The sequence below is a fragment of the Hyla sarda genome, unplaced genomic scaffold (assembly GCF_029499605.1).
Source record: "Hyla sarda isolate aHylSar1 unplaced genomic scaffold, aHylSar1.hap1 scaffold_1160, whole genome shotgun sequence".
Lineage (NCBI taxonomy): Eukaryota > Metazoa > Chordata > Amphibia > Anura > Hylidae > Hyla > Hyla sarda.
Window position 1 is genome coordinate 17,868 of NW_026607782.1, and position 22,595 is coordinate 40,462.

The 22,595-nt window shown below is 47.6% G+C and overlaps 1 pseudogene; it reads left to right on the forward strand.

Annotated features, from left to right (window-relative positions):
- Positions 1–16,677: 16,677 nt before the first annotated feature.
- Positions 16,678–16,815, forward strand: LOC130302309 (U2 spliceosomal RNA; annotated as a pseudogene).
- The last annotated feature ends 5,780 nt before the right edge of the window (positions 16,816–22,595 follow it).

Sequence of the window (22,595 nt, forward strand, 5' to 3'; positions counted from 1 at the left end):
TTAAAAATCTTAATCCTTCCAATACTTATCAGCTGCTGTATTCTACAGAGGAAGTTATTTTCTTTTTGGATTTCTTACCAGTCTGACCACAGTGCTCTCTGCTGACACTCTTTTTATTAGAAAAATACAAAACTTATCAAATACAAAACACAAAGCAAGCTTAACCAGCTATAACATAAATAAGAAATACTCTAGAACCAAAAAAAAAAACTCATAAACAAAACCCTGCCTAACCGGCCAGCCCAGCTTTACTAAGATACTAAAATACTGAGATATTAAAATATGCCCAAAATATCTAATCAAACACTCACACGCTTACCGAAAATGAACATAAGAAAAATAAATAAATAAATAAAATAGCACAACTTGGCTTGTCAAAATATAAACATAAAAGTTATCATTACCCGACTATAACTCAAAACCATCCATACTTGGGAACACGCAACAAGAAAACTAAACAGAAAAGTAGCAAGCACACCTAAAAAAAATTTAAAAAAAATAAATAAATAAAAAATAAATTATTATATGTTTTTTTACATTTTATTTTTTATATATTTTTTTATTTATTTTTTAAATTTTTTATATTTTTTTAATCTATATATATATATATATATATATTATTTTTTTTTCTTATAAAAAAAAATTATAAATAAATAAAAAAAATAAAAAATAAATTAAAATAAAAAAAAACAAAAAAACAAAACAATTATATTGTAATAATAATAATAATAATAATAATCAAAATAATCATATCACACATACATTCACTTACAAAACGTCCAAATTAACTGGATCCTCTATCCGGGACTAATGAAAATACCAAAGAAAACATAAAACAGACCAAATAACTGAAATAAACAAAATAAACCACATATCAACACAACAACTGGTCCGGCTACCATAACGCTATAACATGAAACAATATGAAACAATATAGATATAACACAATATAGGTACAAAATTACTAAATTTACTTTATAAATAAAATATAATATAAACAAAATATATGCACTACAGAAAACACCTACAAAATCAATAGAAAACCCTAGGAAAAACCCTACACTAAAACTGTACCCTCACCCACACCACCCCTCCTGTACATTGGTCAGAGTCCATACCGTTCTTACAGTTCACAAAGTCCAGTCCTTAACTGACCCATGTCAGGTTCCCCAAAGATGAACACCACCACCCACAAGCACACCCTCCCCACCTAGCACTCCTCCCAACCAACTTATACACAAACTTATACACACTGAACCACAACCCACTTTAGGCCCAAGTTTGGTCGCCTGTAAGCCCTTCATACCATATCAGCTTAAAAACAAAACAAAGAGGACTTCCGGTTCCGGCGTCCGATGTAGGAGCCTCTGCAGTGAGCTCCCGCACCTCCCCAGCTTGTACCTGCCTGTACCTGGCTCCATACGTCCTCTCGTCCCGGTGACAGGCCCCCGGAGACGCTGCTCACCTCCAGGTATGGAGCGCTTCATTCAGCGCAGTGGAGGTCCGCCCGCAACGCCGCCACTGGCCTCCGCCATGAAATCAGCCGGCGGCTCACTCAAAATGGCCGCGGCCGCGACTGATAATACCGCAGTGCCGCTGGCGGCCTGCGCTGCACTCCCACAGCCTCTTCAGCCCTCTCCACACACTGAGGACTCTCAGGGGGAAATGGAGGTCACTTTGTCAGCCCCCTCACCTGCCAGTGCCTTACCTCCAGGACAGGTGGATAATGCAGATAGCAGGGGCATACATAACACCTGTCCTGTCATAACCTCCTGTCTCACAAGGACTGCCAGTCCACTTTGACTATCAAATGCTGGCCACTGAAATGGCACTCCGCATTACCCCTAATGTGCAACAGATAGTGGAGGAGGTTCTTAAAGCTACCTTACAGAACCTGACTTTGGAAGTGTCTGCTCATACAGGGCGAATCACTGACGTGTAGCAGAGGGTGTCCCACTTGGAGGATGGTGATTCTCTTATGGAACGACGATTGAAAGCGGCAGAAGTTGAACTGTCCAGAGTATCGGAGAAAATGGAGGACCTTGAAAACAGGTCCAGAAGAAATAACCTGCGTATAGTGGGTGTACAGGAATCTATACACCCCGCTGATCTGCAATGGTTCTGTGAGAGGGACTTACCCAAAACACTGGGCCTGTCGCACCCCTGCTGGGTGGAAAGGGCACACAGGATCGGCCCGCCTCCAGATCCTCCTTCAAATGGTCCTGCAGCTTTGGCACATCGCCCTCGGCAAGTAATTTTGAAACTCCTGGACTTCAATGATAAGGTGGAGATATTACGTGCTTACAGACGACTGTCCCAACCCCTTGTAGTCCAGGGTATGAGCCTTCTCATATTTGAAGATTTCTCTGTGGAGGTGGCTAAACGGAGACGAGCTTTCAGCGCCATCTGTACTGCACTCTTTAAAGCCAAATACAGATTCCAGTTACAGTATCCTGCTATATTGAGAGTGTTCCACCCTGACGGATCTATTTCCACCTATAAATCTCCAGAAGCCGCTTCCTCATCTTTGGAACAAATCCTGAATTCCTCATCCAGAAGATCTGCACGCGCTACCCCGAGTAGGAGATCCCGCTCTTCCAGGCGAGACGACCGCTCCAGATCACCTGCCAGAGATGTAGCATGCTCTCCTGCGCCGAGAAGTCGCCGACGTAGACAACACTCTCCAAGGAATGGACACGGCGGGGAACGCACCTCCTCACCAGACTGAGACTTGTATTCCTTTTTGCACTGCCTCGCTGACTGATCCTCCCTTTCGGACAGACCGACCGCTACGCGAGCCACTGGGAACAGGTTTTTCTTCTCCTCTCCTATTACTCTGTTATGTGTGTATATTTTTCTTTTTGGGGAGGGGGCATACCATTGCAAGAGGCCAAGATTGGAGACTACTTCTCCCTGGGTTAGCGTGTCTCTAACATGTGTTCTAACGTTGATATCACCGGGTCTCGGAGCCGACTAGTGAGGGGGAGGGGGCGGGGGGCCTCATTGTCCTGCTGTTTTTGATGCTACCTATGTCGTCAGAAAAAAGGAAGTCCCTTAACCCGACCTGGTGCGACTGGTTCCATCTGTCGGCCCACTGGGTTCTCATTAGTGTTTTTTTGATTGTTTTAGTTTATGTTTTCATTATGATGACTATGTTGCATTATTCTCCACGCTGTTTTTCTTTACAGGACATGGGTTTCATACCACACACTAAGGCTACACATTATTGTCAGAACACACATTGGTTTCTTTTAGTCACTACTATGACATGCCTTCTTCCGACTGCATATTCTTTAGTGTTTTCTGATATATATCTGCCGGTCTCATTAGCAGGGTATTGTTATACTTAAAATTATATCCTGGAATGTGAAGGGCCTTAGGTCCCCACACAAGCGGAGATTGTTTTTACGCTTCCTGAAGAGGTCCTATTCTCCGGATATTGTGTTATTACAAGAAACCCACCTAACAGACCAGGATTTCTTCAGGATGCGTCAACAATGGGTGGGTCAGGTTTACGGGTCCTCCGCCAAAGACGGCAAAGCGGGAGTCCTCACACTATTGCACAAGTCATTTGCCTTTTCTCTTATCTCTCACAGTACTGACTCGGACGGCAGAGTATCACACCTCACCATAGAACACAATGGGGACATCCTGAGCCTATACAATATTTACGCACCTAATGGGGAGAATGGATCTTTTTTTAGGGAATTGGCTAGTGAGATCCAATCGGATACAGTAGACAGGAAACTGATAGGGGGCGACCTTAATACCGTTCTGGATGTCCGAGTAGACCGGAACAACCCTAATGTTCACAACCCATTACCGAGAGCTCGGGATTGTGTTCTCGCACCCTTCATGGACCAATTGGGCTTAGTGGATACCTGGAGACTTGTTCATCCGGACGATAGAGAGTTTACGCATTTCTCCAGTGTCCACGGATCATGGTCGAGATTAGATTATTTTCTTATGAGCATGGAGTTGAGCTATCGGTTGTGTTCGGTGGACTTTGGAGATCTGGCATTATCAGACCATGCCCCAATAATCTTACACCTATTTCCCTCTTGCCCCAAGCGAATTGATATACTCTGGAGATTTCCTTCCTATCTGACAAAAGACGAGGACTTCGTGGAGTTGCTCAGGGCCTGGTGGTTAGAATTTGCGACTACAAATGACTCACACAGGCAAAACCCGGTATTGTTCTGGGAAACAGGGAAGGCAGTCCTCAGGGGACGGTTGATAGCCCATATCTCGGCACTAAAGCGCAAATCCCGCACACAACTTCTAGCCACCAGCTCTCGCCTAAAGGAAGCCTACGCTCTTTTTCTTAATTCCCCGAACGAATCACATAAGGAGGCATGGAAACAGGCCAAATCTGACTACGAGATATGGCTAGACAGACATGAGCGTATGAAAAGATCCCAATTTGAGGTTGATCTCTTCCGTCACGGCAACAAAGCTGGACGTCTTTTGGCTTGCCTGGCGAAAGGGAGACAGCCCCCCTCCCACATAACTACACTTACCGACTCCACGGGTACTTTAAAACACGACCCTCACGCCATTAATAAAATTTTAGAAAACTTTTATGCCACTTTATATGCAGACTCCCCTTCTAACCTACTGGCAGGAGAAACATTTTTGAGGAGTCTTGATCTCCCCTCTCTGTCGGATGACCAGAGGGAGGTGCTTAATGCTCCAGTCACAGAGGCAGAAATTCAGGCTGTCATCCGCAATTTACATAACAATAAAGCGCCAGGCCCTGACGGGTACACCGGGGAATTCTTTAAATCGCTTTTACCACAACTTTCACCACTACTTACCGATGTATACAAGGAATTTCTATCTACGGGCAATATCCCTGATGAAGCTTCTATGGCCTATATTAAAGTATTGCCTAAAAAGGGTAAAGACTTAAGGGATCCCGGCTCATACAGGCCCATATCATTGATAAACCAGGATGTCAAAATCTTGTCCAAAATTCTAGCAGACAGACTGGCGAGGTTCATGCCGACACTAGTGGATACCCACCAGGTAGGCTTTATCAGACAATGATCCGCAACCATGAATATCAGAACGGTCGTGGCCGTCTTGGACCGGCTCCAGCATAGCCCTCAACCAGGAGATCGACCAGCTCTACTGGCTCTTGACGCCGAAAAGGTCTTCGATAATTTGAGATGGGACTGGTTGGGGATGGTGCTAGACCGGGCGGGCCTGCACGGTGCGTTTCGTAATTATTTAACGGGAGTATATAGGGCACCCACGGCCAGGATCTACACGCCAGGGATACTGTCATCACCCATTGCATTATTTGAAGGAACGAGACAGGGTTGCCCTCTTTCGCCCCTTCTCTTCGACCTTGTATTGGAACCTCTAGCGCGATCATTACTGACATCCCCAGTGTACGAGGGCATCAAGGTCGGAGAGCGGGAGGTGAAACTTACCATGTTCGCAGACGACATTTTGCTCTTCTTAAATGACCCAGACACCTCACTGCATGTTATTCTTGACCACCTAACCCTCTTTGGCACCTTCTCGGGATATAGGGTCAACGTCTCCAAATCGGAACTACTTCCATTGGGTGTACACCCGCCGCGATGGGTGGCTAACATAACTCAATTGGGTATACGCATAGCGGATTCCTCGGTTACCTATTTGGGGATCAAAGTGGGAAAAACTCCTAATACGATTTATTTTCTTAACTTCCCCCCAATCATATCCAAAATATGCACAGAACTGACAAGATGGCATGGCCTTCCTCTAACCTTCATGGGGAGATGTCATTTAGTTAAAATGATTAGTTTCGCGCGGCTCCTATATCCACTCCAGACCTTACCACTACTCCTTAAACACGCAGATATACATAAATTAAATTTGGCCTTCACTAAATTTATATGGGTGGGCAAGCGTCCCCGCATTGCTCTACACAAATTAATGCTAGACAAGCAGGAGGGGGGACTGAATTTCCCTAACGTGAGGGGATACAATCTTTCTTGCTTGTTTGGTTTTGTGATCGATTGGATCCATGGCTCTTCCATTCATGTGGTAGGCGATTTGGAAAGGGCGCTCGCGCACCCCTGGGATCTGCGGATCCTGTTACACATCGCTTATGCGAAAATGCCCAGCTTAATGAAACGATCTGTCCTTCTAAGGGACACCGTGGCCACATGGAAGGAAGTTCGTAAATTATTTAAGCTACCATTCCTGGTCTCTAAATATCACCCGTTGACTTGTCATCCCGAATTGCCTGCAACCATCCCTACACACACATTCACTTTGTGGGCACACCAGGGTCTATCTTCTGCATGCGATCTTATTGATAAACCCAACAAACGCTGGCTATCTCCTCAAACCTTATTGAACACCTTTCAACTGCCACCCTCCCATATATTCCCTTTAAATCAGTTATATTCTTTTTCTTCCTCACGCTTACGCAACCCTAAGATAGAAACACATGACCATGCCCTAGATTACCTTATTGGTTCGGTCCCTCATAAGCTGTCGATATCCTCCATATACGTGACACTTAAAAAGATGTTGATCAAGACGGACCCCTCTAAAATATTTGCTTCCTGGTCCAAATGGATCCCTGATGTGGATATCTCTGACTGTATATTACGTGGGTGGTCGATCATACGTAGGTGTGTCATTAATGAACGATGGCGAGAAACGTACTTTAAACTTGCTCATAGGGCGATCTATGGTTTTAACATCTTACCGACTCCCAATTTCCCGGATAGGATCACTGCCTGCCCCAAATGTTCCACTCCCCTAACTGACCTTTGGCATGGCGTTTGGACTTGCTCTCACATAGTACCCTACTGGAGAATACTGCTCACCTATATTACACAAACATGGAATGTGACTCTGTCTAACTCTCCAAGAGCTCTACTGTTTCATCAATTCAGACCACCTGACCACTCACGACACTCCCTACCGAAAGTACCCCAATTGGTCCATATTATACTATTGGTGGCATTGAGATGTATTTTTGATTCATGGCTGTCATCCTCACCACCTACTATTTTTATGGTGACTTCCCAAATGAAGCGTCTATGCAACCTCGATAGGCTTGACTCGGAGAGACATGAGACCACACGCACTACCAAATTCTTTGATAAGTGGGAAGTGTTTATTCTAGAGCATTATTCAACAGACGAAATTGCAGAAATAGTTAGGCCCTTCAGTTCCACTGAGTGGTACTGTTTGGGAGTCATCGGGTATACCTTGGGGGCCCTACAACTTCCATCATGAATACACCATTGCTATATCTGTCAAGGGGGTACACGTTTACAATGTTTATGCATACACGTTTGAATGGGATTCTTGAAGTGTGTAGCTCTACTGTTGATATGATGAAATACTGTTCTGACTACATACTGCTCATGTATCAGTCCATATGTCCACATGTCCTAATGACCCTATTTCACAGCTCTGTATCCAAATGGCGAATGTTTTGCTCTATCGTTGGATTTTTATACTGTTTTTCTTTTCTTTTTCTTGAAAAAGTGCACATGCATTAGCCCTCCACCAGGAAGAAGGATGGCAGACTTGATTCATTCAAAATAATTTTACACTCTTTCCCTAACTCCCCCTACAATTCTCCCTAATCCTATCCCTCCATTCAAACTAACCCTGTTCTCATCCTATCTCTATCCCTATAACACTGTCCCTAACCATAATAAAGGTACTCTACCTAAAAGGTCTAGTACCTAGGGCACATCAAAAGAAAACCCTCTCCATAGGAGAGAAGCCCTACTGTTACCAAGACTGCCATACTCCAAAGACCTGATCTTCCCGAGGTCACCGATGATGTTCCTACAGACCTCCACCTCGGAGAGGATTTTCTGTTGGGTCGACACTAAGCACCGTGCATTCCACGTGTAGTACCTAACCACTAAACTAACTAAGTATAAAGTGCCCCGATCTTGGCCACCCAGGTTCCTGAATGCCCCATAAGCCCAGGCCGGCAAGTTGATTCCAGCCGATGGAAGCACCCACCCTGTTGTAAACCCCTATATTAAAGGGACAATGAAGCAGGAAATGGTCCATGCTTTCCAGCGTGTCCCCGCACTCTTCTCGGGGACATCCCCGGTCATCAGAGTTCCTACACTTCAAATTGTCCCTCACATATAGCTTCCCCTGAAAGCAGCGCCAGGCCAAGTCCCAAAACTTCTGGGGGATCCTTTTCATGTTTAAAAGGTACAACTCCATCCTCAGATCCCGACCTGGGCAGTCCCTGAGCGCCAGAGGCTTCTGGAAGTTGGTCAAGTCGTTTGTCAAGGAACTGCCTTGACTGGGTCCTGATCTCCCACACTCCCAGACCACACCGACGTATCGCCTTCAGAGTCGGGGTAGCATAAGCCGGAAGATATCCATGGGGCGTACGGAGGTCCTTCACTTGCCCTCCTGTCTCCCATTCCTGGAAGAAAGGCCGAAACCATTCCCTGCAGGAGAGTACCCACGGAGAAGCCCTCTCTGACCAGAGGTTTGAGATGTTAGCTTTCAAGAAGGTGTTGGTTAAGAACACCACAGGGTTTACCATAGATAAACCCCCTAGTCTCCTCGTGCGGTACGTAACCTCCCTCTTGACTAGGTTCATCCTGTTTCCCCATAACAGTTGGAAAAACAGGCTGTAGATCCTAGTGTAGTAAGCTTCTGGCAAGATACATACGCTGCCCAGATAGATAAACAAGGGGAGCAGGTACAATTTGATCAGGTGTACCCTTTCCCTGAGGGTCATAGACCAACCCTTCCATTGGTCCACCTTCTGAGCGGCATCCTGGAGCTTACCATCCCAGTTTTTGGTGGGATAATCATCCTGGCCGAATATGATGCCCAAAACTTTTGCTGACTCTTGGGGCCCTGGAAGGGTGTCCGGGAGATCAAACGTGGGATCTCCCCCTCCCAGCCAGAGACTCTCACACTTATCCCGGTTGATCTTAGACCCAGATGCCTCCGAGTAGCGGTCCACTTCCGACATCACCACGTCGACCTCCTCTCGCGAGGAGACGAAAATAGTGAAATCGTCAGCGTACGCCACCACTCTCTGGGCGACATCCAGCTCCGCCAGACTCATCCCGACTCCCGCCAACGGCCCACAATCTACCCTCCGGACAAAGGGATCGATCGCAAACACGTATAAAAGCAGGCTCAAAGGACAACCCTGACGGACTCCGGACCCCACCTCAAAAGAGCGGCCAGACCAACCGTTCACCAGTGGGAAACTCTCTGCCCCTGCATACAAGATCTTAAGACAATTAACAAAAGTACTCGGTAAGCCATATCTCAGGAGGATGGACCAGAGGTACTCGTGGTTCACCCGATCAAACGCTTTGGCCTGATCCAGGGACAGCAAGTACCCCTTCCAGGAACCAGTACTACTCTGCTCCACTGCCTCCCTGACACTAAGGACCGCACTTAAGGTGCTTCGGCCTGGAACAGAGCAGTGCTGAGCCCCCGAAAGGAGCCGGGGTGCAAACTTCACCAGCCGATTAAACAGTATCTTGGCCAGAAGCTTCCTGTCCGTATTGAGAAGAGCTATGGGCCTCCAATTCTCAATTCGGCTGAGATCTTTACCCTTTGAGAGAAGAATCAGGGCTGACCTCCTCATTGACTTCGGCAGAGTGCCCGAGGAGAGACACTCATTGAATACCTCAGTCAAGAGGGGAGCTAAAGACTCCTTAAAGGTCCTGTACCACTCGGATGTTAAGCCATCCGGACCTGGCGACTTCTTAGGGGCGAGCCCCTCGATCGCCAGTCTCACTTCCTCTTCCCTGATTTCTTCTGCCAAAACATCAAGAGAGGGGTCTACCCCTGGCTCAGGAATGGTTTCAGCCAGGAAAGCCGACATCTTGTCTTGATCTAGATCCTTCCTTCCCAAGAGGTGCGAGTAGAAGGATCTGACGACCTCCAAGATCCCTTGTCTGGACCGATTCAGAGATCCTGTACTATCAATCAGTCCTGAAATGACTTTACTACTCACTGACATCTTACAGTTTCTGTAAGGGTCAGGCGAGCGGTACTTCCCGAAATCCCTCTCAAAAACCAAAGATGCGTGCCTATCGTACTGACACCCCATCAGCAAGGATTTCACTCTGGAGATATCCTCACGGCTACCTCCAGTCGAGACAAGAAGCTCGAGTTTCCTCCTCAGACCCTGATACAGGCGATACCTGTTCAGGGACCTGAGGCTCGAGAGCTGGCGGAAGAACCCCGCAACCCGCTTCTTGAATATCTCCCACCACTCTGACTTACTACTACATAGGCCCAGTAAAGGTACCTGACTCTGAAGAAAATTCTCAAAGGACTGTCTTATCTCCGCTTCCTCCAGGAGGGACAAATTCAGCTTCCAAAACCTTTTCCCATCCGGGGGGTCTCTGAAACATTCAGGGAAAACAAAATCATACAGTGGTTGGAGAACTCCACCTCAACCACGGACACTGCGGAAGATACGGCTTCCTCCTTTAAATAAAACCTATCTATTCTAGACCTGCGACTACCTTGATGATAGGTGAAACCCATGTGGCTTGAGGGGCTCCGGATGTGGGCGTCCTCTAGGCGAGCTTCTCTAGCTATGCTAATCAGTGCCACACTATCGCAAGTCAGCGGACCATTGGAGCCTCTCCTATCTTGGGACCTCGTGACATTATTGAAGTCCCCTCCAAAGATCACTTGCCGACTCGTAAAAAGAAAGGGCTTAATCCTTATAAAGAGATCTTTACGGCCCCGCTTAGTTTGCGGGGCGTAGATGTTAATGAGCCGGAGCTCTTATCCCTTCATGAAGACATCTAAGATCAGGCACCTCCCCATTTCTAACTCAATAACCCATCTGCATTCAACAGGAGCGGTAAAAAGGACCGCCACCCCACTATACGGCTCAGCCGCAAGAGACCAGTGGGAGGGACCACGCCTCCACTCTCTTCTGGCTTTTACCAGGGAGGCTAGATCTGACAACCTGGTCTCTTGTAAAAAGAAAATGTCGGCTTCAACACGGCCGAGAAAATCAAAGGCTGCGAATCTAGCCGTATCTGATTTTATGCTGGCACAGTTAATGGATGCCAACGTCAGTGGGGTGAGTGCCGCCATCCTGGGTGATTGAGTTAGATGGCCTCACCCCTTAAACCTTCTTCCTCTCCTTCCCTCCACCCCCATCTGAATTGGAAGAAGACCCTTTGCCTCTTTTTAAACTCAGGGATATATCCATCCCAGGATCTTTACCTTCAGCATCTGGTGTTACCTCAGCCCCTGAGGAAACTGCCCCAGAGGATGGAGGCTCAGCACCTCCTGGAGGCCGCACTGCCTCCGGACCCTCGAGAAGAGGAGGGGAGATGGTATCCCCAAGGGCCTCATATCGATTTGAAAGGACGATCAGAGGGTCAGAGACTGAGTTGTTCCTTCTATGGTCTGAGGCTACAACTGAAGAGGACGGCGCTGCCTTACTCTTACCCTTCTTCCTCCTCTTCTTCTTTTCCTGGCCACCATTTACTGTCTGCCCCTCCTTCTCCTCCTCATCCACAGTTTCGGATTCAGAGGCATGACTGGAGGAAGGAGCATCTTGACCTTCTTCCCTACGCAGTCTCCCTATCTCCTCATCCAGTTCGGCCCCACCCAAAGCCTCAGAGTTATTCTGACCTCCTTCTGAGCCAGTGTCTGGAGTGGGACCCCGAGCCACCCCTGGCACCTGGGCATTCTCAAGGGCCCTCTCAAACCTGCGCTTCTCCTCTCGCCTCCGCATAGAGGGGGTCTTAGGTTTTTCCTTCACTGGCTTTGGTGCCCCCTCTCCTCCACTAGTCCCCTCCCCCGCAGGGGCAACCGTTAGGCTCTCCCCAGCCGGGGCGGTCACAGTGTTAGAGAACGAGCGTGGACACCGGCTGAACGGGTGACCTAAGTCACCACACAAGTTACACCGATCTGCCCACAGGTGGCCGCCAGATGACCCACCGCACAGCAGAGGGCGCATATCTGCTGAGTGCAGTTGGCACTAAAGTGGTTTGGGTCACCACACCTGTGACACAGCCTCGGCTGCCCCTGGTAGAAGATCTGAATCCTGTCGCGTCCCAGAAAGACGGCCGAAGGGATGTGGGTGACCATGTTCCCTGAACGCCTGAGACGAACGGAAAACGTCCAGGCCCCAGACCATATATTGTGCTCGTCAAAGTTCTTCCGGGGGACGTCCGTCACCTCCCCGTACCTGCCCAGCCAGGTCATAATGTCATAACAAGAAAGTGACTCGTTACGGGTCAAAACGGTCACTTTCTTTACCATACTCTGGCGAGATACCGCTTTTACAGCGAAATCTCGCCATCCGGGCTCGTTTTTCATCAGCTCATAATTAGACCAAAAGAGATCTAGTTCTTCCGGCCTAACAAAGCTGACGTCAAACTCGGAGGAGCCGAAGGGGTGGATCAGGGCAAAGATGTCCCCAGCCCTGAAACCCATCTGGAAAAGAAGCTCCACCACCATGCCCCTTTGGGGGCACGCATCTTCGCCTTTCCAGACCAAACGGGCCACATTCCTGCAACCTACCTCCTGCCCGGGTGTCTGGAGGGACCATACGGTCTCCCCATTCCTCTCTCGGAACGCTCCCAGACCATGTCTCTCCACCCAAAAAGACAGGCCCATCTCCTTTCCCTCTACCTGGAGCGTCCTTTCTCCTCTCTTTAGTGCCTCCAGGAGGCGCCGTTGCAACTGACCTTCACCAGATGCAGGAGGTAAAGATCCTACTGAAACCCCAGCCGCCACACTTGCATAACTCCTGACGACCGGGGGGGGGGCAGCCGGACCAGACACCGTCCCTACATCCCCGCCTAGGCCACCTGTACTGCCACAAAAGCCACTCTTATTCCTACCATCCACACCACTACTACTACTCTCATTCGCAACACTACTCCTCCCATCTGCACCACTACCACTCCTCTCATTCACACCACTACCACCCCTCCTATTCACTCCATTATCACCACTCTTATTCACTTCACTGCCACTCCTCCCGATCACTCCACTACCACTCCTCCCATCTGCACCACTACCACTCCTCTCATTCACTCCACTATCACCACTCTCATTCACACCACTACCACTCCTCCCATCTACACCACTACCACTCCTCCCATCTGCACCACTACCACTCCTCCCATTTGCACCACTACCACTGCCACATACACCCCTCTTATCCACAGCACTACCTCTCCCATCTTTCACACACCTTGTATTAACATTGCTTTTATTGACAATATTTTTGGGATCAGCAGCTGCTTCACCCACTACCTCTGGGCTAGCCTGGACATGCTTTAGCTTGGCCTTTTTGTACATTTTCAGGTCACCGGCGGCTGCCATTGTCGGCGACCCTGACTCCTCCTCTATTCGAGATGTCACCGCCGACATCACCTCCCGAAGCTGAGGCTGCCCCTCCAGGCGCACCTCCACCACTCCTCCTGCCACTGATGCGCAGGGACTCCCCTCTCTCACAGGGGAGATCCCTGCAGTGCCTGCGCCACACACTGCGCCCAACCGCACGGGCTCAGCAGCAGGTTCTTACACCTGGACGCTCCCCCCCCTCTCAGGGGAGTGCCCCGCAGCACCGACACTACTAGCAGCGCCCAGGGGACCGCCCCCCGAGCAGAAGATCTCACCACACACCTCAGGCGCCTGGACACTCCCCCCCCTCTCAGAGAAGTGCCCCGCAGGGCTAGTAACATTGCTCACAATACTCGGGGAACCGCTCCCCTTGCAAACTGCCGCATAGCTATTGCCCACTATTAGCCCTTTCTGCTCTTCCCTACCAGCAGGAGGCTTGACTGTAGCACCCGCGGCCATATTGGATGCAGCACTGTACCCCCCGTGCTGGTCCCGTTCCACAGCAGAAGCGGGATCTGGCAGGGTGGGGGGCCCAGCAGCCTGAACCAACATTTCAGGTGGCCCAGACTGCTGGATAGGAGAGAAAACAAACTTTATCTGCTCCTCAGCCTTTTTTTTCTTCTTCTTTTTCTTCCTCTTCCTCTCCTCAGGGCCCAGGTCCTGGCCAAAACTGAAATTTTCCAGATGGGTGGGTGACTATTGCATCACTATGGCCCGCAAGAGCCCCCCACAGACCAGTCCACTGTCACCGCCATCATTACTGTCACTTTCCTCAGAGGTGGCTGGTAAGGCGACTTGGGCAGGGTTGATGTAATCCGCACTCGGGGTGACAGAGGTCTTAGGGGTACACAGGGTATCACACATCCCCCTCACTCTCATCACCCTCACTGCCGCCATCTCCCTCACCACCTTCCTCCATCTTCTCCTCCGTGACACACAAGCACTCTTCCTCCCCCTGACTATCCTCTTCCTCCTTCACAGGGGTCCGCATGGTTTTATAGCGGTCTTCATTCTTCAATTTTTCTTTAAACATGGCCGCTCCCGCTACAATCAGCATTCGGGCTCTCACCACCTTCTGCTCCTCTGCCTTCAGCTGACACACCCTGGCAGCAAACTTAGCCCTCATAGCCTTGGCAGAGTTATCTGTTTTGTAGCGAGCAAACCTCAGGTCTTCCCTTATGATTTTCAGCTTTTTCCCCAGCTGCTCATATTCTACTAGATTTGTCTGCATGCGGGAACCGAAAGTAGCTAGCGACTCCCTGGGACCCTTCACCCCTCATTGCTGGGGTTCCATAATATCAGACACAGTCCCCGAAGACATAATCATAAACTTCTTATCGGACGCCTTGCGGTTTCCAGCGACGGACGGGGGAGTGGGCTCCACATTACTGCGGAGCCTGCTGGATCTTCTCACCCTGTCCTGGGAATCGGCCGTAGCTCTCTCACTCCCACCCCCTGCCGGCCTAGTTCGAGGGGTGGAAGTCTGGGGCTCCATAGCAGGAGTCTCTCCCAAGGAAGCTGCCACCCTCCTGGGGAAATGGCTGTAGGAAACACTGCTACAATCCTCTCTCTCTGGAAAACTCTGGAAGTCAGACACACCCAACAGCTGCTGTGTTCCACAGGAAGTGCTCTCTGCTGACACCTCTGTCCATGTCAGGAACTGTCTGGAGTAGGAGAAGTTTACTATGGAGATTTGCTCCTACTCACAGAGAGCACTGTAGTCAGACCGAAAAGAACTATACAACTTCCTCTATAGCATACGGCAGCTGATAAGTACTGTAAGGATTAAGATTTTTAAGAAGTAATTTACAAATCTGTTTAACTTTCTGGCACCAGTTGATTTAAAAAAAAATTAAAAAAAATTTCCCCTGGAGTACCCCTTTTACGTAACACCTGTAAATTCTGTACTACGAATATCAGCAGCCACTGAAGAGAGAGGTCATCCAACAACTGAAGTCCCAAAAAAATGTGCCACTAAATCCCTCAAGCAACCGTTCAGCCCCAGTCCAGAACCATCTGACCGGACCACAGGGACCAGTGTGGAGGAGAACAGGGTCCAGGCTGTAAAATAGAAGAACACCGGAGCAGCCAGATACACTGACTCTAAGGCTGAGCCTCATACTTCTACCAAAGCTGCAGAGTTATAGGGGAACTGTAAAAATGAAAGTACTACAACCCCCAGTGTGGTCCGTCTGTGCCCCCCTAAAGGTCAGGGTCGGAGGAGGCACAGGTTGAACAGACACACTACAATGGGAGTTGTAGTACTGTAGTTGTTAAAGAAAAAAAAGATGTTTTCATCAGGTTGCCCACAGCAACCAATCAGATTGCTTCTTTCATTCTTGAGAAGACCTCTGAAAAATAAAAGAAGTGATCTGATTGGTTGCTTAGAGCAACTGGACAACATTTCCTCTCCACAGGTACATTTCCCCGATTGTCTTCATATTTAGGATGAGAATCTACTGACAAAGTGAGTAGCCAACCATTTCTGGGCATAAAACTCTGTAAGAGACAGCAGTCTGGGGGCGTCTGTGGTGGACATGAAGGAAGGGGGTCCAGGGAAATTGAGATTTGACGTCTGCAGCGAGCGCTTCTCACTGAGCGACGGGTCTCTTCCCAGGTATTGCAGGGGGACCCCGCACGATCAGCTACTTATCCCATAACCCATGGATAGGGGATAAGTTAATTTTTGCCATAGTTCTCCTTTAATTGGCCAGAACACACCCAAAATCAGTCCCAGCCAAACATTGCTTCGTGTCCTGTCATTTCTCCCAGCTGTTCTTTTTCTACTTGCTTGTAAGGCATGCCTACACTCTCTAATTCCTTAAAGTGGTACTCCGCCCCTAGATATCTTATCCCCTACCTTAAAGATAGGACAAAAGATGACTGATCACTGGGATCCCCGCGATCTTCATGCAGCACCCGGCGTTCTGAATAATATATTTAGAACTCTGGGTTCTCGTGGTGCGGGTCATGACCTCACGCCACGCCCTTTCCATTTATGTCTATGGGAGGTGGTGTGATGTCACAAGAAGGTGTGGCATGATGTCACGAATCTTACCACAGGAACCAGTGATCTAAACATACTATTTAGAATTTTGGTTGCTGCATGGAGATTGCTGGGGTCCCAGCAGCAGGATCCCCTTGATCAGACATCTTATCCCCTATCCTTTACATAGGGGATAAGATATCTAGAGGCGGAGTACCCCTTTAAGGGACAGTTCATGTACCCAAAAGTTGATCCTTTGCAACCGTATGACCCCTAGCAAGTTCCCTGCATGAGTCCCATTCATCAGAAAAAGGCTTGTGCATGGAACTTGCTGTTTGTTCGCTTCTCGGCCTTTTGGCTAAGATCAAGTGTAGTATCTGTTCTTAACAGTTTTTCATGTCGGTGTACGGTGACGCCGGTATGGGGCTGGTGGGGATGGGTGCTGCATGAAGGATGCAGGTGTACCAGGGCTTTCCGGGGCTGGTTCTGAGGAATCAGCTCGACGGCTGCCCCGATGTGACCTGTTCCCTCCGGGTCTCGCCATGAGGCTGAGAGGGTCTAGAGCCGAGGTACTTTTGTGCCTCGGGGAGTGGTGACCCCGAGGTGCCGAAGCTCACTGGGAGGATAGGCTCACTGAGTTGAAGCACGGGCACCATAATCTCTTCACCTTGTGGTAGACATGTGCAATTCGGTTCGGCACGAATGTCTAATTTACCGAATTTTACCGTTTTCGTGCATTCGGACCGATCCGAATGCACGAAAACATATTTTGAACATTCCCGAATTGCCACGACAATACGAATAGCAAAGTAACGAATACATTCGTTATTTCCAGAACATTCGGTAAATCTTTTTATTCTTTTTTTGGACTTTAGCGATCCTATAAAATTATGGAGATACCTTTTTTTATTAAAATTTCGTAGGGTATCATAAAAAAATCATAATAAAAAAGATACAGTAGTGATGAAAAAAATTGTATCTAACGAAATGTATCATTTTTATTATGAAATGTTTATTCATTTTTAAACAGGGATCAATTTATGTGAGCGGGTAAAGCACTAAAAATGTAGCCGACAATAGTAAAAATGTAGTGTGTGCGTGTTTTTCACTTTAAAAAAAAATATTTTTTAGGTAGTACTACTACTCCCAGCATGGAACACCCTGTTCCATGATGGGAGTAGTAGTTACCTGTACTAATTGACAGATCGCAGGGGTCCCTTGCGATCCTCTTGTATAATGTATAGATGCGGCGGCTGCTCTTCTATGGTCCCCTGCACTCACGTATATATACACATATTCATATTTCCCGCAGAGCTGTGATTGGCCAGATCATTCCAGCCAATCACAGCTCTCTGTGAGAAATAGGAATATGTGTATATATACGGCCATGCAGGGGACCATAGGAGAACGGCCGCCGCATTCATACATTATACTGGAGGATCGCAGCGGCTGTCAGGAGTGATACCCGCAGTGATCTTTCCTTTACTACAAGTACGACCACTCCCAACATGGAGTACACTCTGCTCCATGCTGGGAGCTGTAGTACCTGCATTAATAGACAGATCGCAGTGGGTGTCAGAAGTTACACTTGCTGCGATATGTCTATTAATGCAGGTACTACAGCTCCCAGCATGGAGCAGAGTGTTCTCCATGTTGGGAGTATTAGTACCTGCAGTAAGGGACAGATCCCAGGGATGTCACTCCTCCTGACACCCGCTGCGATCCTCCTGATGTGAATGTCGGGATCAGCTGTTCTCAGGGCTACAGAGCCGGGAGAACAGCTGACGCTGAGCCGTAGGTATACATCGTATATCTACTGCCCAGCAAGAACTTACAGTGAGCCTGCAATGTGTATATAGTATACACATTGCTGGCGCACTTAACCCCTTGCTGAGCTGTGCACTATGCGCAAGCCCAGCAAGGGAAGAGTTAACTTACACTGCTGGACAGTGTAGGTTAACCCTTTGGGCGGTATACACTATATACAGCTATCTACAGATAGCTGTATACAGTGTATACAGAAGACGAAGTCCAGCTTACTTCCCTCGAGTCCCGGGCATACTGGGAGTTGTAGTTTTGCACCAATTGGTGGCTCCCTGTTTGGGTAGACATTGCATCATGGGTGCTCTCCCCAGCAGACAGCGCCAGATATGTCATAACCATTTTTTTTGTGTTTTTTTTCGTTTCAGATCCGTGTATGCAGAGGATTACTGCGGATTCGATGGATTACGGCGGATTATTTTTTTTTCCTTTAATAAAATGGTTAACGAGGGCTGTGGGGGAGTGCTTTTTTAAATAAAATTATTTTTCCAATGTGTTGTGTTTTTTTTTTTTATTGAATTTTCAGGGTTAGTAGTGGAAGCTGTCTTATTGACGGAATCCATTACTAGGCCAGGGCTTAGTGCTCGCCACAAAAACAGCTAGCGCTAACCCCCAATTATTACCCCGGTACCCACCGCCACAGGGGTGCCGGGAAGAGCCGGTACCAACAGGCCCGGAGCGTCAAAAATGGCGCTCCTGGGCCTAGGCGGTAACAGGCTGGCGTTATTTAGGCTGGGGAGGGCCAGTAACAATGGTCCTCGCCCACACTGGTAACGTCAGGCTGTTGCTGTTTGGTTGGTATTGTGCTGAGAATGAAAATACGGGGAACCCTATGCGTTTTTATTTTTTATTTTTTTTTATTTAAATTTAAAAAAAAAACGCATAGGGTTCCCCGTATTTTCATTCTCAGCACAATACCAACCAAACAGCAACAGCTCCGGGCCTGTTGGTACTGGCTCTTCCCGGCACCCCTGTGGCGGTGGGTACCGGGGTAATAATTGGGGGTTAGCACTAAGCCCTGGCCTAGTAATGGATTCAGTCAATAAGACAGCTTCCACTACTAACCCTGAAAATTCAATAAAAATAAAAAAAAACACAACACATTGGAAAAATTATTTTATTTAAAAAAAACACTCCCCCACAGCCCTCGTTAACCATTTTATTAAAGGAAAAAAAAATAAAAAATCCACCGTAATCCATCGAATCCGCAGTAATCCTCTGCATACACGGATCTGAAACGAGAAGAAAAAAAACACAAAAAATTGGTTATGACATTTTTGGCGCTGTCCGCTGGGGAGAGCACCCATAATGCAATGTCTACCCAAACAGGGAGCCACCAATTGGTGCACAACTACAACTCCCAGCATGCCCAGACAGCCTTTGGCTGTCTGGGCATGCTGGTAGTTGTAGTTTAGCAACAGCTGGAGTCTCCCTGTCTGGGTAGACACTGCCAGAAGGGTCTGTTCACATTATACAAAACGTACAATGTGAACAGAGCTTCAGATAAACTAGCCCTGTTCCCTTCTGTAGCTCCGCCCCTAATGACGTCATCACTAGGGGGCGGAGCTACACGGACCTGCCCGGGACTCGGGGGAAGTAAGCTGGACTTCGTCTTCTGTATACACTGTATACAGCTATCTATAGATAGCTGTATATAGTGTATACCGCCCAAAGGGTTAACCTACACTGTCCAGCAGTGTAAGTTAACTCTTCCCTTGCTGGGCTTGCGCATAGCGCACAGCTCAGCAAGGGGTTAAGTGAGCCAGCAATGTGTATACTGTATACACATTGCAGGCTCACTGTAAGTTCTTGCTGGGCAGTAGATATACGATGTATACCTACGGCTCAGCGTCAGCTGTTCTCCCGGCTCTGTAGCCCTGAGAACAGCTGATCCCGACATTCACATCAGGAGGATCGCAGCGGGTGTCATGAGAAGTGACATCCCTGGGATCTGTTCCTTACTACAAGTACTACCACTCCCAACATGGAGTACACTCTGCTCCATGCTGGGAGCTGTAGTACCTGCATTAATAGACATATCGCAGCAAGTGTAACTTCTGACACCCGCTGCGATCTGTCTATTAATGCAGGTACTACAGCTCCCAGCATGGAGCAGAGTGTACTCCATGTTGGGAGTGGTAGTACTTGTAGTAAAGGAAAGATCACTGCGGGTATCAATCCTGACAGCCGCTGCGATCCTCCAGTATAATGTATGAATGCGGCGGCCGTTCTCCTATGGTCCCCTGCACGGCCATATATATACACATATTCCTATTTCTCACAGAGAGCTGTGATTGGCTGGAACCATCTGGCCAATCACAGCTCTGCGGGAAATATGAATATGTATATATATACGTGAGTGCAGGGGACCATAGAAGAGCAGCCGCCGCATCTATACATTATACAAGAGGATCGCAAGGGACCCCTGCGATCTGTCAATTAGTACAGGTAACTACTACTCCCATCATGGAAGAGTGTGTTCCATGCTGAGAGTAGTAGTACTACCTAAAAAATGTTTTATAAAAAAGTGAAAAACACGCACACACTACATTTTTACTATTGTCGGCTGCATTTTTAGTGCTTTACCCGCTCACATAAATTGATCCCTGTTTAAAAATGAATAAACATTTCATAATAAAAAAGATACATTTCGTTAGATACAATTTTTTCCATCACTACTGTATCTTTCTTATTATGATTTTTTTATGGTACCCTACAAAATTTTAATAAAAAAGGTATGGCCATATTTTTTTAGGATCGCTAAAGTCCAAAAAAAAATAAAAAATTTACCGAATGTACCCGAATACCGAATGTATCTGAAAAAAATCAACCCGAATACCCGAATACCGAATGTATCCGAAAAATCTAAACCGAAAATATTGCCGAACCAAAATTTTTTTCCAAAACGAAAAAACGAAACGAAATGAAACAAAACTTTTTCTAATGCACAAGTCTACCTTGTGGCACTCACCTCTTGATTCCCGGCCTTCTGGCTAGGATCAGAGAAATTTTTATAGATCCGGCCGGATGTCCGGGCAGTATATCTGCACACATTCACTTATTTATTTCTTTTTGTCTCACTGTGTCACTTTTTGCGTGTTGTGTGTTCACAGGATTTGTCAGGATGCGGTAGCCCTTCTGGGTGTCCCTCCTGGCGGTCTAGGGGAGGTGTGTGGCCATTAGGTTCCACACCTCCCTGCAAACACCCCGGGTACTCCTGCTTTGGCAGGGTACCTACCGTTATCGGCTCTGCGGGCAAATATCTTGGCTAACGCCAAGGGGGATGCCGGGAGCATTTGTGGTCCCCTAGTAGCTTCGGCGAAAAGGGACATTGAACCTGGAACGTCGCAGGTACCTTTTGGTCCGGAGGTGAAGGGTAAGGTTTGTTGGGGGGCCTCTCTCCTATCGGAGAAGGGCTTGCGATAGACCGCATCCTTTGTGCATGTTTTTTTAGTGTAACACGTTTGCACTTTTTCTTGCACTTTGGGTGAATCGAGAGCACGTTCCTCGGCTTTAAAAAAAAAAAAAGTAAGGCATGCCTACACTCTCTAATTCCTTAAAGTGGTACTCCGCCCCTAGATATCTTATCCCCTACCTTAAGGATAGGACAAAAGATGACTGATCACTGGGACCCCCGCGATCTTCATGCAGCACCCGGCGTTCCAAATAATATATTTAGAACTCTGGGTTCTCGTGGTGCGGGTCGTGACCTCACACCACGCCCTTTCCATTTATGTCTATGGGAGGTGGTGTGATGTCATAAGAAGGTGTGGCATGATGTCACAAATTCTGCCACAGGAACCAGTGATCTAAACATACTATTTAGAATTTTGGTTGCTGCATAGAGATTGCTGGGGTCCCAGCAGCAGGATCCCCTTGATCAGACATCTTATCCCCTATCCTTTACATAGGGGATAAGATATCTAGAGGCGGAGTACCCCTTTAAGGGACAGTTCATGTACCCAAAAGTTGATCCTTTGCAACCGTATGACCCCTAGCAAGTTCCCTGCATGAGTCCCATTCATCAGAAAAAGGCTTGTGCATGGAACTTGCTGGGTGTTCTACGTTTGCCTCATAAACTGCACCACCCAGCACCAGTTGCCTCTCTCTGCACCACATTATGCAGATCGTGCAGGAGAGCAGCTTTGGTCATCCATGTTTTGCTAACTCTATTTTCACACACAGAAATAAATAAATGAGTCGAACAAGTCAAAGAACAGTTTAAAAAAAAGGGGAACTTTATTTATAATTTATTAAAATGTTTGTGTAGGGGATTTTTTGTAACCTCCCATCACTCACAAAGAGCGTACAGTAACTAATACTCAGGACAGGAAAAACCTCCAGAGGGGAGGAAACCTGTAGGGAATCCATGGCTACTGTATGGCCCTTCCTCTGGGCAAACTAAAGGAGGTTACCTCTATAATTTGGGCAAATG